The sequence below is a fragment of the Mustela nivalis genome (genome assembly GCF_964662115.1).
Source record: "Mustela nivalis genome assembly, chromosome: 16".
NCBI classification, from domain to species: domain Eukaryota; kingdom Metazoa; phylum Chordata; class Mammalia; order Carnivora; family Mustelidae; genus Mustela; species Mustela nivalis.
In genome coordinates this window covers 14,089,055-14,106,072 of record NC_139035.1, presented here as the reverse complement: position 1 = coordinate 14,106,072, position 17,018 = coordinate 14,089,055, and the positions used below count along the sequence as shown (strand labels likewise).

General features: G+C 42.3%; 1 long non-coding RNA gene across 4 annotated transcripts in view; it reads left to right on the top strand.

The window, feature by feature from the left end:
• Window positions 1-17,018, top strand: part of LOC309850311 — a 161,983-nt gene that overhangs the window by 120,955 nt on the left and 24,010 nt on the right. For all 4 annotated transcript variants that reach the window (XR_014304181.1, XR_014304182.1, XR_014304183.1 and 1 more), the window contains one exon: window positions 16,074-16,250. This is a non-coding gene — a long non-coding RNA (uncharacterized lncRNA). The remainder of the gene's footprint in view (window positions 1-16,073; window positions 16,251-17,018) is intronic.

Sequence of the window (17,018 nt, the reverse complement as noted above, 5' to 3'; positions counted from 1 at the left end):
GTGCCCTGCCCAAGGCCATGATGGAGGGCCCGTGGAGACAGCAGGCCTGGCGAGCATGGCGTCCTGCCAGACAATGCCTCTCCCCTACAGTCTCCTTGACTCTCGCTACCCGGATAGACACACCATCTGACACTGCCCTGCAGTGAATAAAGGAAAAGAAGAAACCAGCATTTCTTTCTGAGATGAAAGCATATGGTGCTATCAAGGTAGGGAGGTGGGGAGAGGAGGCCTGGGAAGATTCAAAAGTCTGTTGGTTATACCTGTAAGGACAAGCCATGTAAGCGAGAAGAAAAATGTTTTCTCGCTTCTTGGGCAATGTCTACACAGCCCTTCACCCCAGGAAGGGAGAATGCCTGCCCAAGTGAGGACCAGCTCTAAATGGGCTGGCACTTCTCGTTCAAGGGCAATTGCTTACCCAGCGGACAACTTCCAGGTGAATTTTTCTTTATAATAAGATTTGATGGCCAATTTAATTGGTCATTCAGGCTACGGGATAGAGAAGCTGTATAGCTCTATGAAGAATTCTATAGGAAAATCTAAATAAAATTTAGATCCCTTCTAAGATGGCCGCTAGAAGGGAAGAGGAAGTTGACAAACATCAAAACAAGATCTTTGTAGGGCTCACCTGGCTTCACATGCCATTTTTCTACTCAGATGCTTCCTGAGTTTTTCAAATGATCAGATTTCTGATTTTTTTTTTTCAAATTACTAGATTTCAAGAAATCTGATAATTTCATGAATTATCAGACTTGGCTTCTTGCTGCTTTAGGGAGCCATTCTGCAGAGGTCTGGAAGAGATAGCCTTCATCAGAACAGGGACGGGGGTTGGGGGAGGGAACTTTGGTTTCCCCAGACCCTGCCCAGCCACCCTGCTGGCTAAGAGCAGTATCTCCTAGCATACCTGTAACCCATCCGTGGCACCTGGCTGTGTTGTGACACAACTTTGAGAAGTGCTGTTCTTCTCTGTTGGGATGCTCTGCAAAAGGAGAGTGGCTCTGCTGTACTCATACCTCTGAATGTCCAACTGCAAGCTTGTCCCAAAGCTCCAACTTTTTGGCTGCCTCCAAAGTTCCCAAGAAACTAATCACTGGAAACTTCTCCTTTAGGGACATTGATTTGGATATGGATTTTTTGGGACTTGCCTGAGTCATTCTATGTCATCACTGTTGGATATTACCGGATATCATTGGACAGGACTGGGAATCATTGGATAATCTATGTGATTATCATATGAATAGGTGAGGCCCACCCACAGCTCAAGGCCATCTCTGGCCCCAAGCAGGGGGTGTTGGGGGCTAATCTGCTTCTGAGGAAGAATGGCCCAATATGAAGCTGCCCACAACCAGGCCTACTTCCCATCCTCTCGTGGTCCAGGTATTTTGTGTTTGCTTGGATCTCTGATGCTTGCTCCCTGATTCTTTCAGATGGGGTTCTCTAGGGCATAGACTCTCAGTCAGAGTTGCGTGTTTGTGTCTTACTGGGAAGAAGTCTGAGAAACAACATCCTGCAAGGGATTAAAGGAAGCAAGATCAGGTAGAGGGACAAGTGGACTGGTGATACAGTTATAGCAGGGGCTTGGCCAACTTCACAGGGAGCTCTAGGGCTGGGATGGCTTTTCAGAGTTGTCCCACATTGAGGCAGGTGTACCGGGAATTTTGTACTTCCGGATCCTGAGCGAAGGGAGTTCCGCGGAAGCTGGTCAGCATGGCAGCTCTTGGCAGTAGATGGCGGCTGCTGGGAAAGGTTTTCATTTTCGGTGGGGTAGCTCCCTTTGGCTGAGGGAAATTCCCAGAGAGGAACTCAGTTGTGAACTCTCAGGAACCACCTCACAATTCCCAGCGGAATAAATGTCTTGGCTCTTTAAGAGAGAGAGAGAAGGACCACGTGTGTATATGTGTGAGTGGGGGGCTAGTGGCACTGTGTGTGTGTGTGTGTGTGTGTGTGTGTGTGTGTGTGTGTCTGCATGGAAAACCATGGCAAACACTAGAACCACCCCTGAGCCACTCACATACCCTTCATTTGTCTAGTAAATTTGCCCAGTCTGGGAATAGTTTCTCTAGGACTTTGGATAACCTCTTTGAAAAAATTTATGTATGTATGTATATATGTATTTAAAGATCTTATTTATTTATTTGTTAGAGATAGAGAATGCACGAACAGGGAGAGCAGCAGGCAGAGGGAGAAACAGGCTCCCTGCTGAGCAAAGAGCCCAGAGCTGGACTCAATCCCAATACTCCAAGATCATGAACTGAGCCGAAGGCAGATGCTTAACTGACTGAGCCACCCAGGCATCCCAACTCTTTGAGAAAATTTACAAAATTAAAAGGAATGGGACAAACTAGTTTTCACTATTATAGCTAGTCTTCAGGCCATAACTGGCACTCATCTACTACTGATTTCCTGATTCCCTGTTTTCCCTTAATATCTACAGCTCTGCCCTCATTGGCACCTAAGTCTGGGTGGCTTACCTGACAGAATGACCTAGATTCTCATTCCTGAGGGGTGTGAGTCCTTAGTCACCATGTCCTCATCAGACCATGACTTGCTGGCCTTATCTACTTGCTGTCAAAATTAGGCAGCAGAGTACCAAAAAAGTTCTCCAGGCATATTTTTTTTTTCTGCCCCTATTATAAGAGTCCTACCTCCCCCTCATGATCAAGTCAATTATCCCTACCAATATAGTGACTCCTTTTCTTGCCTGCTTGTCTCTAGGCACAAGGATCCTGAAATGACCGAGTGGCAGCTGTAGTCTTAAGCCTTAAGGGTATTTTTATTGTGTCCTTAATAAAAAATCCCCACTCTGGGAACAAGGACCTCTAGACCCATAGAGCCTAAAGTTCTGCAGATGGAAAACTCAGATTTCTCAAATGGACCCCCAGGAGAGATGGTGAGCAGGGCTATTCCTACTTCCATTTCTTGGTGCTCGTTTCCATGAACTCTCCCTATCAGGGCCCAGCACCATATACAGTGATTTAGGATATCTATCTCCTCCTGAAGGATGGTGTCCCATTCTTGCAGGTATCATCAAGGGAGAACTTCTGCTGTGCCCTCAAAAAAACATGTCATTGCTTTTCAGGTCTACAGATTCTGTGTGTTGTGATAGTTCATGGGACCACTGGATCCTTTGGTTGTACACCTGCCACACCTCCTTTTCTGTATAATGGGTCCTTTAGTCAGAGGTGACAGAGTGAAATATTAAGTAGGTAGTAAGTGACATAGTAAGTAACACGTTAAGTGTATGTCAGTAGATTAAACGTCTGTAGTCAAGCTGGCCAAATCCTTGCAAGCAATATGTATGTTGATTTCAGTAAGGAGAGTTGCCACCCCATCCAAGGTGTAAGGGATCCATTTTACCATCAAATGGGTGGTTGGTGTTCATGAAGGATAATGCCATGTAAGGGGTTCAACACTGGTTTTTGTGAAAGTTGAGTTGGATGTTTGGTAGAGATAGATAAGTTGGCTTTGGTGAGTGGGAGCCCGTACTTTAAGGTCTAAGCATACCTTCTATTCCTGTCACAGTGGCTGTCCCATCCGTGAACCCATCACACCAGGATCAGGGTGACAAATGATGGTGGATGGCTGACATTGACTGGCCTAGTTGTTACATTAGTTGATTATTTAATTGGCTATTTATTCCATGGTGGTTACTCTCTGATGGGTATTAACATACTATAAAAAGATTTTCATATTTTATTCCCACTACTATAGATGCATATTTCTCTGTTTTCTTGTCTGTAATCTTCTCAGCTTCTTCATTCTAGGTCCTTATCTAGCCAAGCCATTCACCACTACTCATGGGTCTGGGTATGTTCTAACTTTAGATGATTTTTCTGTTCATATGTACTTTATGATGTTATATACCACATAAAGCTTTTTCTTTTTGGAAGGATTTCTCCTCATTGCTGAAGACCACTGGTTGATGGAGCTGTATAATTCATTAAAGGTACATTTTCAGTTTGCATGTACATATGGAGCCATCGATAAACCAAGTTTGGCTTTTTCTCACCTCCATCAGGTGGTCCTAAGGTGCCTGCCATGTAGTCTTAGATGTGAGTTGAATACAAATGCCACAGTAGTGGATCACATGGGTTTCTAGGCCACCTGCTTTAGCGGTTCGTCCCATCTGACTCTGCTCATATCTGATTCTGGGTGTCCTACTTCCATCTTACAATTGGTGGCTTTTGTGGCTGATGGAACTTTTTTCATTTGGTGAGTCTGTTAAAACCTTCATGATGAGTAGCTCTGGCTGTATGGCCTCATGATGTCTTCTGGTCAATGCTCCATCTCTCCCAGGGCCCAATAGTATGCCAAGAACTCTTTTTTGAATGGTGTTTAGTTTTTTGGTATAGATGGCATACCCTTGCTTCAGAAACTTAGGGTTCTACATTTTGAGTCGTCTTCTAGATACACAACATTGTTTGATATAAGATCTAACAGGTTGTATAGAACAAGTGGCAGGCTGCTTGTCCCTCAGTCTGAACCTGCTGCACAGTCCTTTCCTTCTCTTTGCCCACTCAAAGCTGAGTGAATTATGCTGTGTCTTCTTTCTAATTTCTACATCAGCAAGTTTCAGCCACTCTGTTTGCCAAGTTTTGCCTCATTTTAGATGACCCACCTGCCTCAAATTATTAACTGATCAACACCCTTAGTCTCTCATCAGCTGGCCTCCTGCCATCTAACATGACTGTCTCCACTTACTTAAAGGCCTTTGCTCATTGTATTTCCCTTGTCAGACTTACCCTTTCTTTAGCTTTATCCAGGTTCTTACCATTCTCCATGAAACCCTACCTTCACTAAGAAGACTTCTTGACTTTTTCTGGCAAGTAACGTCTCTGCTGTCTGCAATCCTAGGTTTTATCTCAAGGCACATCAATGCAAGTTGACCCTAACACACCTTTACTGTGTAATGCTTGCCCCAAGCTTCATGCCATTAACTGTTTTTACCCGAAAATTAAGAGCTCTTTAGGAAGGGATCCAAATCTTCCTACATTTTTGGTAGGCACGCAGCTAGGACTCTTGGTGAATGCTAGATGATAGAGCTAGTCTCTCCTTATCCCTTAGCCAAAACCATCCAGGCTAGTAGCACCACCCGACATATAGCTTGAGAGCTGAGGATACTGAAGTATCTTCTAACACTCCAATACAATAAGGTAGAGGCAGAAGATTCCTGAAACTACATTAATGCTGATGTTATGGAGATCTGGAGAGTGCTAGGGTCCAGTCCCAACCCTGAGAGGAAACAGAGGCATGAACCCAGTTACATAGTCTTTAGTGTAGCATAGTCCTTAGTGTAGTCCTTAGCGCCTTAGTGAAGACTCGGGTACCCAGGACTCTTGCCAGGACTTCAGATACCTGATCCCCACTGTCTGAGAAGCTGAGATGCTGAGATGCTGAAATACTTTCTTTTCTGGTAAGGCAGTTAGGATAGACCATGGAAAGAAACAACCCTAAACTCCATGGTTAAAATAACAAAGGTTGATTTCCTGCTTATCCTGTCCTCAAGAGGGGGTGGCCTAGGGTTAGAAGCAGCTCTGCTCTATGTCTACATGGCTCAAGATCCCAGGCTGATGAGGAGCCATCATTCCTGGAGCTAACCTCTCATTTGAGTCTGCCACTGTAAAGTCTAGAGAATTCAATATAAAGCAATCAAATATTCTGGATTCTTCTGATTACATTTCATTGGCCTGAATGACTCACATGGGCATACTTCAAAGGGCAGGACTCTGTAATCTTTCTATACCCGAAAGTAGAGGAGAATGGACTATTGGAACACTAGCAATGCCTGTCGAATTGAATCCAAATCAACTCATAAACTGGACATTCCTATGACTGTGAATTGTATGTATGTGCTTGGTGGAAGGCTGGGGGACACTTCCTTGTTACCTCATACTGGGAAGAGTAGAATAGAGGGGAAGAACAGGTTAGCTGCATAAAATCCACAGGGTTAAAAATCCTCTATAAAGTAAAATATACTCTGAAATATAGGCACAGTTTGCAGTCTGGGACCATGATTCACCTTTGGTCAGGCCAGCTCTGCTTCTGGGCATGAATCTTCTCATTCATTCCGCTTAGTGTATAAGGACAATATAAACTAAACCCAGCCATCAACATTGGCTCTTATTCTCCAGAGGAGAAGATGTTTCTACAATGAACTGTTCATGCTCTATCTCTACTTATTCTCATTGTGTAAATCACATCATATGTGAGCTAGGTGGCCCTCCCTTGGGTGGTGGCCCATGGCTAGAGATGAGCCCATGACTGATCTGGGAACTGAGCCATCTTCTTTGGTTTTATTAGCACCATGCGTTGACTGACCAACACATTCATTGTATCCTGAGAACTTACTGAAATCACTTTAGCTTTTGGAAAGAAAAAAAAAAAAAGGAATACAATTAATTAGATACAATTCAACTAATTTTAAAAAATCTTTAAAAAGTATATACACACAGACTCATGCACAGAGAGACTCATTCTTACACAAATTTGCTACCCTTCAGAACAGGGAAGTTGTACTTCACAGTTTAAGAACCACTTTGAAGAACCTCTATACTACCAGAGAATCACAAGAGTCATTTCAATTGTAAAATCCATTGTGGAAATATCTCTGCCATAGGCCTCTCAGCAGACACTCAAAAGAAGTGTTCTGTTTGTAGGCAAAGCTTCAAGTGTCAGGACTAACAGTGTGGAAGGGTTTCAAAGAGGAGTTTAGGGATGGCAGATCACAAGTGCAGAAGATTCGAGTTGGATCTGACATGAGATTCTCTGTGAGAAGCACACTCCAGCTCTCTCTGCCAGATCTGTCCCAAGATGACATTCCCAATGCCTTTATCACCTTCCAGCCTGGAAACGACCCTGAGAGCAATTCTTGCTAGACACAGCCACGCAAGGGAGGAAGATTCTTAAAAATTGCTTGGGGATGTTCCTACTGTGTTTATTTGACTGGAGAAGCAGTCTCTTCTTAACAACCAGCAGTTGTGGGCTTTTCTTGGCTCCAGGTGAGAGGTGATTTCCGTCTTTGATTCGGTGTTCATAATTGGGCTGTCTGTTAGCAGAGCTGGTAAGAAAACAATGCTAATGAGGTCAAGGGTTCAGTGCCCACGTGGGTCAGTTAGCTTTCCTTTGTTTTTTGGCCAAAAGTCTGCACGGGCTTACCTCATTTTATTGAGATTCACTTCATCACACCTCACAGATACTGTCAGGTTTCTTTGGGGTATTTTGTTTTTGTCTTTGTTTTACAAATGAAAGCTTCCAGACTTCAGTGAAGGAAGTGACTGCAGAAGTGGTAGAAATAGCAAGAGAACTAGGACCAGAAGTGGAGCCGGAAGATGGGACTGAACTGGTACCATCTCATGGTCAAACTTGAACGGATGAGGAGCTGCTTCTTACGAATGAGCAAAGAAAGCAGTTTGTGGAGTTGGAACTACTCCTGGTAAAGATTTTGTGAGGATTGTTGAAAGAACAACAGAGAATTTAGACTACCATAAAAAGTTAGTTGATAATGGAATCATTAGCAGTGTTGGTTGGAGAGGACTAAGTCCAATTTTGAAAGAAGTTCTACTGTGAGTAAAACGTTATCAAACAGCACTTCATGCTGCAGAGAAATCATTCATGAGAGGAGGAGTCAATGGATGCAGCAAACTTCAGTGCTGTCTTACTTTCAGAAATGGCCTCAGCCACCCCAGCCTTCAGCAGCCACCACCGTGATCCGTCAGTAGCCGTCTCCCTCAAGGCAAGACCATTCACCTACAAAAAGATTATGACTTGCTGAAAGCTCGGATGATGGTTACCTTTTATTTATTTATTTTTTTAACAATACAGTATATTTTAATCACGGTACACATGTTTTAAGATATGATACTACTGTACACTTACTAGACTACAGGATAGTGTAAACATAACTTTATACACCCTGGGAAAGCAAAAAAGTCATTTGACTTGCTTTACTGTGTTATTCACATTATTGACATGGTGTGGAATCACTCTGCAGTATCTCTGAGGTTTGTCCAAGCTTCTGTGTCCAGCGACTATGAAGACGATAGTGATGGGGAGAGAGTAAGGGAAGGTAGATCACTCTCTAATCTTAGACTTACTGCACTGAAGAACAACTCCAAGTTCATGTCCTTTTGCAGCAAAGTCACCTTCAGGGTTGGGAGGACTGCCCTTTAATAAGCAGTAAGGAAAATGAAAGGAATAGGAAAGGAATAGGAAATGAAAGGAATAGTTCCCCACTGATGTTAGGGTCTCTAAAGCTACAGGATCCATGCCTACAGCTAGAGCATCAGCTTGGTCATTTATGTCAATAAAACGAAAGCAGCAACAGACATATTATTATTTATAGCCAATTTTCCATTTATTAGCCAGAGTTTCAAAAATCTCTAGAATTTGTGTATGGAGTTAATACAGATTGGTGTGAGTTTCATGTCTTCTTTTTCTTTTTTCTTTTTTTTTCCCCCCTCAATCACTGTCAAATGGAGATTCTAATGAATGATCACATGCTCCTAGATAGCTGGAAAGAGAAGGCCTGAATATTCCCAGGAGTCGGGCTCAGTCCTGGAGTGACTTAGACCTGGCTTTGTAATTACAATTCGTGATTCCCTCCTGCTATGCACCGTTTTCTCAGAATTACTGTATCTTCTGTAATGCTTTGTAGCAACGTTAATCAGAGTAGGCACTAACCAAGAATGACGCAAAAACTATAGGCCTCTAAGTTGACCTTATGACTCCTTAGCTGTGTGCATGTGTGTGCGCGCACGCACCTGCGTCTTTGGGAAAGCTAATTAATTGCTTTGAGCCTCAGTTTTCTTGCTTGTAAAATGGGGATATTAACGTTTATGTCCTGTTGGGCTGTTGGAAGAATTATATGGTAGAATATGAAGAAGTCTGGCTCATCCAATGTGGTACCTGTCTGACTGGAAGTGTTTTCCCTAAGGACAAGAGTTCTTATTATCAACATTGCATATATATACTTGAATTGTTTGGCAAATTTCCCCTGCTTTATTGCAAAATCAAATGTGCAGAGCATCCATTAGTAATCCCTCCTTAGCAAATGCTGCTGATTGCCTTTCCATATCTCTCAGCCCACCTGCCTTCACCACCAGCCATGATAGACAGTCGACACCTTCTCACCTCAGGGATCTAGGTCTTTCCTCTGCTTTGCCTGAGGGCTTTCAAAGGCACTTACAAAACCTAGAAGCCTAAGAGTTTATGCTCCTAGGGGCAACCTTAATCGCAACCAAATGAAAGGTATCTGCCGTCGGAGTGATTCTGAGACATATTCCATATGGTTTCTCAGAAGATGCTCAGCAGGACTGACCTGAAGTTGTCCACAGTGCAAACCCTCTCATTAATGCACTTTTTTGGTTTTTACTTTTCTCCTTTCTCTGTCTCACTGTCCCCATTTCTTCACTTGTGATTCCTGGATTGACTTTGCAAATAAATTCCTAGCCCGCAGGTGCTTCGCTCAGGGTTTTCTTTTTTTGGAGAACCCGAACTAGAACACGTACCTCATGGGGTTTTTATTTTTATTCTTAAATTTATACGCAGTACACTTTATTTTTTTGGTGTGCAGTTCTTTGAGTTCTAACAATGTGTGTGTCTGTGTACGTACCACCACCATTAGGATACAGAACAGTGTCCTCATCCGAAAAATTCCCTCCTACTGCCCCTTTGAAGTGAAACCATCCCCTACCCCAACCCATGGCAACCATCCCGTATAGGTTTTCCTTTTCAGAATGTCATGTTGTGTGCCACCTTTTACAACTGGCTTCTTTCCTCAACATAATAATGCCTTTGAGATTCACCCATGATGTGTGTGTCTTCTAAAGTTATTCCTTTTTGTGGCTGAGTAGTATTCCATTGTATGGATGTAAGATAGCTTATCACTTCATTGGTTGGAGGACATTTGGGTTGTTTTCAGTTTTCTAAGATTATGACTAATCGTGCTCTAAATATTCACGCAGGTTTTCATTTCTCTAGGGTGAATACCTAGGTGTCGATTTATTGAGTCACATGGGAAGCGTATGTTTCACTTTATAAGAAACTGCCAAATTTTTCCAGAATGTCTGTACAATCTTGTACTCCCACCAGCAATCTGTGAGAGTTCTAGTTACTCCACATTTTTGGTAGCACTTGGGTTAGTCGTTATTTTTATTATTTTAGCCATTTGCATAGAGATGCCTTGAGATTTCATTGTGCTTTTAATTTGCCTTTCCCTAATGGGTAATGATGTTGAGCACTATTTTTTCGTGTGCTTATTTGCCATAATTCTTCTTTGGTGAAGAATCTTTTGGTGTTTAAATCTTTTGCTTACTTTTTTGAGTGATTTACTGTGTTGCTGTTGAGTTCTGAGAGTTCTTTATATATTCTGGATACAAGTTACGTATCACATATGTGATTTATAGATACTTTCTCACAGTCTATGCCTTGTTTTTTCATTCTCTTAATCAAAGGATTTTTATAAGGACTGAGTTTATACATGTAGCTTTTTGCAGGTGAAATGAACATGCTACATACATGTCAATTTGAGCATGAAATATGAAAAAGTTTGACTTTGCAGTCAGCCACACTGGGGTTTGAATCCTGGGTCAGTCGCCCACTAGCTGCTTTGCCATGAACTGTCCTGTGATTTTCCTCATCTCTAAGTGAAATAATGTATGTCAGGAGCTTAGCCCCAGACCAGAACATTACGGACATTCAATAATTGTAAAGATTCTATTCGTAGCACATCATTCCTTTTCCTCTCTTAACCTTTGCATAAACTTTTTTTTTTTTCTAGTTAAGATGATGCCTCTTCCAAGGGTTTTGCTTGACACACCCAGTGGGGGGCCAGACACCCCTTCATGGTGCTCCCACCACACACCTTCAATCACTGTGTTTTAAGCACAATGAGATGTGAGCAACTCGAGGGCCAAGATAATGTCTTTCTCCTCAAAAAACAATTTCAGGTCAAGTTTGATGAATGAATGAATAAATGAACAAATTCATCTCATGCTTTGTCTGGGAATTCCCAGTAGAGGACTATCGTCCTCGGAGTATCGCCAAATTTATTCCCTTTAAGACAGCCTTAAATACCCCATGTGGCTGTCTGTGACTTACACCAGGATGCCGCACCCGCTCCGCCAGACACTATATCTTTGACAAGTTGGATGCCGAATGGAGAAACTTGAATGCTCGCATCTATTTACTTTTACCACATGCCATAAAAATTAAAAATACATTGTACCACAAGTGCAGTATTTAGTGTTTCACTTTAATTACATTCAAGTGTGTTGCTAAATAGTCTTGAGAAAACCTTAATGACCAGCTGTTCTACCCTTTTCCCATATGTCAGAAATGGTTTCTGAAATCACATTCTGGGACAGTAAGGTTGTATAATTAGACAGTGTATAGTTAACACTTCTAGATTTTCCCCTTAAACTGTGGACCCTTTACGCTAACATATTGCATGATTCTGCGGGTTTGGCGCATTGCAATTAAATGACGTGCCAAACAGCGACGGAGATCTGCAAACTCCATCAGAACTGTTATCATGGTATCATTATTTCTTCATATCTTTTTCATCGTCAGGATGGCATGCTTTTGTGTGTGTGTGTGTGTGTTATGCAATATTCAGCATGTTTGGCTGACGAATAAACTTAGCAAAGAGGGCTCTAAATTTTTAATATTCCCTTCATAATGCCATTTATCTTACTAGAATTAGATGTAAGAGTGGCTTTTGCATTCTTTTGAACAAAGAGCTATGGCTCAAATACATAGCAACCATTTAAGGAAACAAAACAAAACTAAAATTCCCCCAGGTCATAAGAGAAGCCAGTATTTTCCGTCACTTCTGGTGGGGAAATGGGGATCTTATGTACCCCCAAACTGGAGTCGGAAGATAGAAGAGGTTGAATTTCGACAATTGGTTATTGTGAAAATAAGTCATTACTCACTTGTAGTGCTTGACTTGGAGCTTAATGAGTTGTTTTGAAACCGTAGTAATATTTGATTTGATTAAATTTGGCTAATTCTTTGATTTTTTGAGTTTGGACAGGAGACTGAACTAGAAATACAAAGCAAGGAAATGGAAAAATTCTATTGACTACAATATTCTTTGGCTCCCCTACTTCTCCCCTCACGAAAATTTTGGGACATCGTCCCAAATCACGAGTCAGAAGTAACTCTGATTTCTGATTGAGAATTACCCAGATAAATACATTAAGACCAAGTCATCGCTGGAGCTTTCTTGAGTTCCTAAGTATCACATTCATTTTTTTTTAAAAAAGGTTAAGAGAGATCTTTGCTGTTCTACCACCGATTTCCAACATTTTTTTTTCCTCCTTAGCCTGAATTTCCAAAGACTTATTTAGATGTAAGCACTGACAGCCGTAATCGTTTTTAAATCTTGCTTTGTATCCTTAGTTATAATGTTGTTCAATTAATATTCAGAATAATGGAAGTGATGTGCTGTTTTGAAAAAGACTTGAATACAATCCAATGCTTTGGGAAACTGACTCTCGGGAGGATTAATCAGCATTTAAAACTTGCATTAATAAAAATCTGATCTCCCCCCACGGGGCACACATAATACTTTTCGTTTTTAAACATTTAGTTTAATAATATGGCATCCTTTGTCCTGATTTTTAAAGGGATTTTAAAATTGAACTCCTTCACATCAATTCTGCCTTGACCCTTGTGCATAATTGGACACTTGCAATTTCAAAATATAAGGATGCTCTTTTGCATGGTGCACTAAACTGGATTTCCATTATTGAAGAGAAGGGCAAGAGCAGACGACAACTTTGTACTTAACATTGCAGTTTTTTCCCCTCTCTTTATATCCAAAGAGTTTTCAGTCTTTCTTTAAAGCTCAATTATCCAAACCCAGCCCTCAAGAGAAAAAGAGCTAAAAACTCTCTTTAAATAATGAAAAACCAGCCCTCGTAATAGGATCTTTTGCTGGAAATGGTATACACCAAACAATATTGATAATTAGTGGTCTCTTTTTATTTGTTTTTAAATAAGCATAAATAATACCGAGTTATTTACATGTAAACAAGGATTTGGGTTCTAAATTTAAAATAAAATGACATGATGAAGAGTGAACTGGGACACAGCGGACTAAGGGCTCTGTTTGGCTTCTAGCTAAATGGGAATGAAATCAATTTTAGAAACAGAGAGGAAAGATGACTGTCAGAGCAGAATGGGGGGGGGACCCCAAAAAGCACCAACTGCTGTTTTATCCTCATCGGGTGATTGGTTGCTTTATGACCATAAATCAAGTCAAGTGAGCACATGTTTCTGCAGGTTTTCTCTCTCTCCTTAGACCAGCGGCTTGCTCAGCCGCTTTTCCTCTGCGGAGACCCTGTCGGACACCGCTGACCAGAGGCAGAGAGAAGGGTCCCCTTTCTGGTGCTAAAGGTGACCTGGAAGGATTTTATTCTTCCCCTTGCAGGATTTTAGAAAAATCTCGAAGCTTCTATGATGAAGCGGGAGACACCGCAGAGCAAATTCTTATCACTGCTGGGCCATAGTGGGTTTTTATAGCAGGCACAGCAAATGGTTAATAAATGCTTATTGAAAGAATCTCTTTAGAAGTCCTAATTAAGTGCCTGCCGGCCTGCTGCGGATGGACCAGCTTCCGCTCTGGAGAGTTTTGCTCACCTGGCCACCTTTCCAACAGAGGGGGCACTGCTTTTCCTCCTGCTCTGAGATGGGGAGTGGAGGTCGTGCAAAGAAGGCGGCAAGGCTGCAGGCAAGGCCAGAGTCACTGCCCCGGAAGGAGCAGTCGGGACGGTGGGGAAAGGCGTTCGAGGTAGGGATGGAGAGTCAGGAGAACAAAAGCATGTGATTAAGACAGGACTGGACAGCAGGTGTCTTCATCATAGATACACCTAAGGGGCATATTCCATTACTGAGGATGTTACAAACAGGAAGCTCAAAAACCAGGGAAGCCTGATGGAAGCCTTGGCGGCCAATGCCTTTTACCCACAGACCAAGCACCTTTGTGCAGGTGATCTCGAGCTGGTTTGAATGGAGAGAGCAGGAGAGCCCCAGCTCTGTCCCGGCCAGTGTGTCAAGTCTGTTTCTCAGCCTGTTGAAAGGACTTTTGTTTGTTGGTTCGTTTGTTTTGCTTGCTCTATAGCACTTTTTTTCCTCCACCTGTAGCTGTCGGTGTGTGGGGGAAGGTGACAAAGCCCCAGGGGGTACCCTGCCCCCTCCTAGAGGGAATGGGGCAAGGAGAGCCTGCTCCCTGAAGACACTTTCCCAGGATCCTGGCATTTGGGGAATCTGTTAGCTTCGGGGTGGGGGTCAGAGCATGGTGGGCGGGGGGAGATTTTACTACCCCTCATTTTGTGGTCAGATTTTGAACATTTTAACAGGCTCAAGGGCGGCTCTGCTCTCAGCTCAGGATAATTTTTCTAAAATTCAAACAAGATTAGGTCAATTCCTTGCTTTAAAATGCAAACGACTTCTCTTAGCCTATTAAAAGAAAGCTCAAAGCTTTAGCATGACCGCTGGGGTATCTGACCCCAGACCTCCCCTCGGGCTGTTAGCTTTTCTTTAACTTCCACCTTGATTCCCTGGACATCTTGCCCTCAGGTAGGAGTAGCCTCGACTCCTTAAACCTTAGTGCTTTTCCTGACTCAGTGCGTTTGCTCAAATTATACTCCCTCCTTTGCACTTTGCCTGGAGAGCTCCTACTTACCCTTCAATGCCCTGCTCAAATACTGCCTCCTCCCTATGGCTTTTCCTGGACTCCCCGGAGGCTGTCCTCTGCCCCTGCCTTCTTCACCCTATTCCCCCCCATATCCCCTCCCCCCAACCCCCTGCAAAGAGAATTAGTCACCGGGTTTCCCTGACTATAGCATTTATCACTTAGGCTATGAGTACTTTTTGTTATTGTTTCTCCCACAAAACTGGGTATTATGCAAGAGTTGGAATACTAACTCCAAAGTTGTTATTTCTTAAGTGTTTGTTCAAGTGAATTTGCCCTTCAGTAAGCTGAAGTGTATTTCAAAATCTTAGAACTAAAAGAATATCAAATAGTTTATAGTTAAAAGTTGATTTGTTTTCCTTAAGTCTACCAAATATAATAATCATAAATTAAGAGCTTAGCCCTACCTTAAAATTTAAAAACTGTCTTTCGGGAGCTCTTTATTTCTTTTCTACACCAGATCCTAAGAAGGAGTGATACATCTAATAATCATAGAATTCTCCCTTTTTATTCCCCTGATCTCAGAAAAACTTAGATTTTTTTTGATTATTTTATTTATTTATTTATTTATTTGATTTTTTAAATTTATTTAGTTATTTTTTTATTTATTTAGTTATTTATTTAGTTATTTTTTATTTAGTTAGTTATTACAAGTAGGCAGAGAGGCAGGCAGAGAGAGAGGAGGAAGCAGGCTACCTGCTGAGCAGAGAGCCCCATCTGGGGCTTGATCCCAGGACCCCCAGCCATGACCTGAGCCAAAGGCAGAGGCTTTAACTCACTGAGCCACTCATGTGTCCCAAAACTTAGATTTCTTGGTGTAGACTGTGTACACCAGACTGTAGAGTATAGAGTGTACAGTGTAGACTGTAGTAAAACTCCCTACCTCCAACAAGAAGGGTGCTTGGATATGGATCTCTGCAAAATATTTGATCAGATTCAACATAAACATTGTATGGTTTGCAACACAATGAGAGATAGCATTGAAGGAAGTTTTCTGCACTCTGATGTGGGTGGGAAGAGCAGTATTCCTTCTTTTCCTATCTGTGGTGGGGTCGGTCCCACACCCTCTGAAGTCGCATATTTTCTAGGCAAGTAGGTCTGAAGCTTAGTTGCCTGTAAGAATCATCTAGAACAGGTTGTGGAAAACTACAGCACACATGCTAAACACAGCATGTTTTTGCCGCAGACAAGTTCTGTGGGAACACAGCCACGCCCTCTGATTCTCCGGCTGTCTGTGCCTACTTTCACGCTAAAACCGCAGGGGTGGAGAGTTGCAACAAAACTGAACATATCTATTACGGGACTCTTTACAAAAAGATGTTGGCTGACCCCTTGACCTACAAGTTTCATTTTTGTTTTGTTTTTTTAAATAACACAGAATGCGGGAGCCGTGCTATAGATGGATTAGCAATCGAAGAGATACATGCTGGTCATTTGAATTTTTAAGAAGCTCCATCCACATGGGATTCTGCTTACAGACTCCTAATTTTTATTTCTTACGAAGTTATCCGTAAATCGTGCCAAGCAAATTCTCACAGCATAAGGAGTATCTAAGGTGAGCACAGTATTTTATCTATCTTTGCATCTGTAGTTCCTGACACAGCTCCCTCCGTAATTAGATTCTGGTAAGGCTTTCGCTAAGTGAATGAGGGAAAGGGAAGGAGAGTAGTCTTAGATGGTAGATGCAACTAGAACCCACTGAAAATCAGTCACTTGCAAGTCCCCTCTTAGGCCCTGGCTGTGTGACCCGATTCCTTTTTAGAGCGATTTCTTTCTTTCTTCCAACTCCAAGCTAACCTAGAAAGACACAAATGCTACTGCTTCTCTGTGGATCTGAAATCTTAAAAAAAAAAAAAAAATCCAAGAGTATCAAATGATGCTTGCCTTGGTCTGCGTAAACATGGTCATCTTCTCATTGCTTGGGACATTTCAGGGGAAAAAAACTGACTCATCATGAGAAATGCTGCAGATGGTATATTTGGCATCATCAGCCTGCATAGATCAGAGATGCATTTATTTACATGACTTTGTTTGTATTGTGACCGTTTATCTGGGCCCTTGCTACCATTTAACCTTTCGAAGGGTTGGGAAGGGGTGAGCCATTTTGCCCTTGGGATTGGATGGAGCAAGTCCCTCATACAGACCGTGTTTGCCTTTCCTCCTACCTGCAAAACACTCATTTCTTACAGCATCAGAAAACATTTGGTTATGTTATCTCATGGGTCCAGGAGGAGTGTGGAGTGTGCCAAATTTAAGAGCCTTTGCCAAATGCCATGGTTCGCATTATGTAGACAGCACGCCCGTGGCACTGGTGCTAACTAGT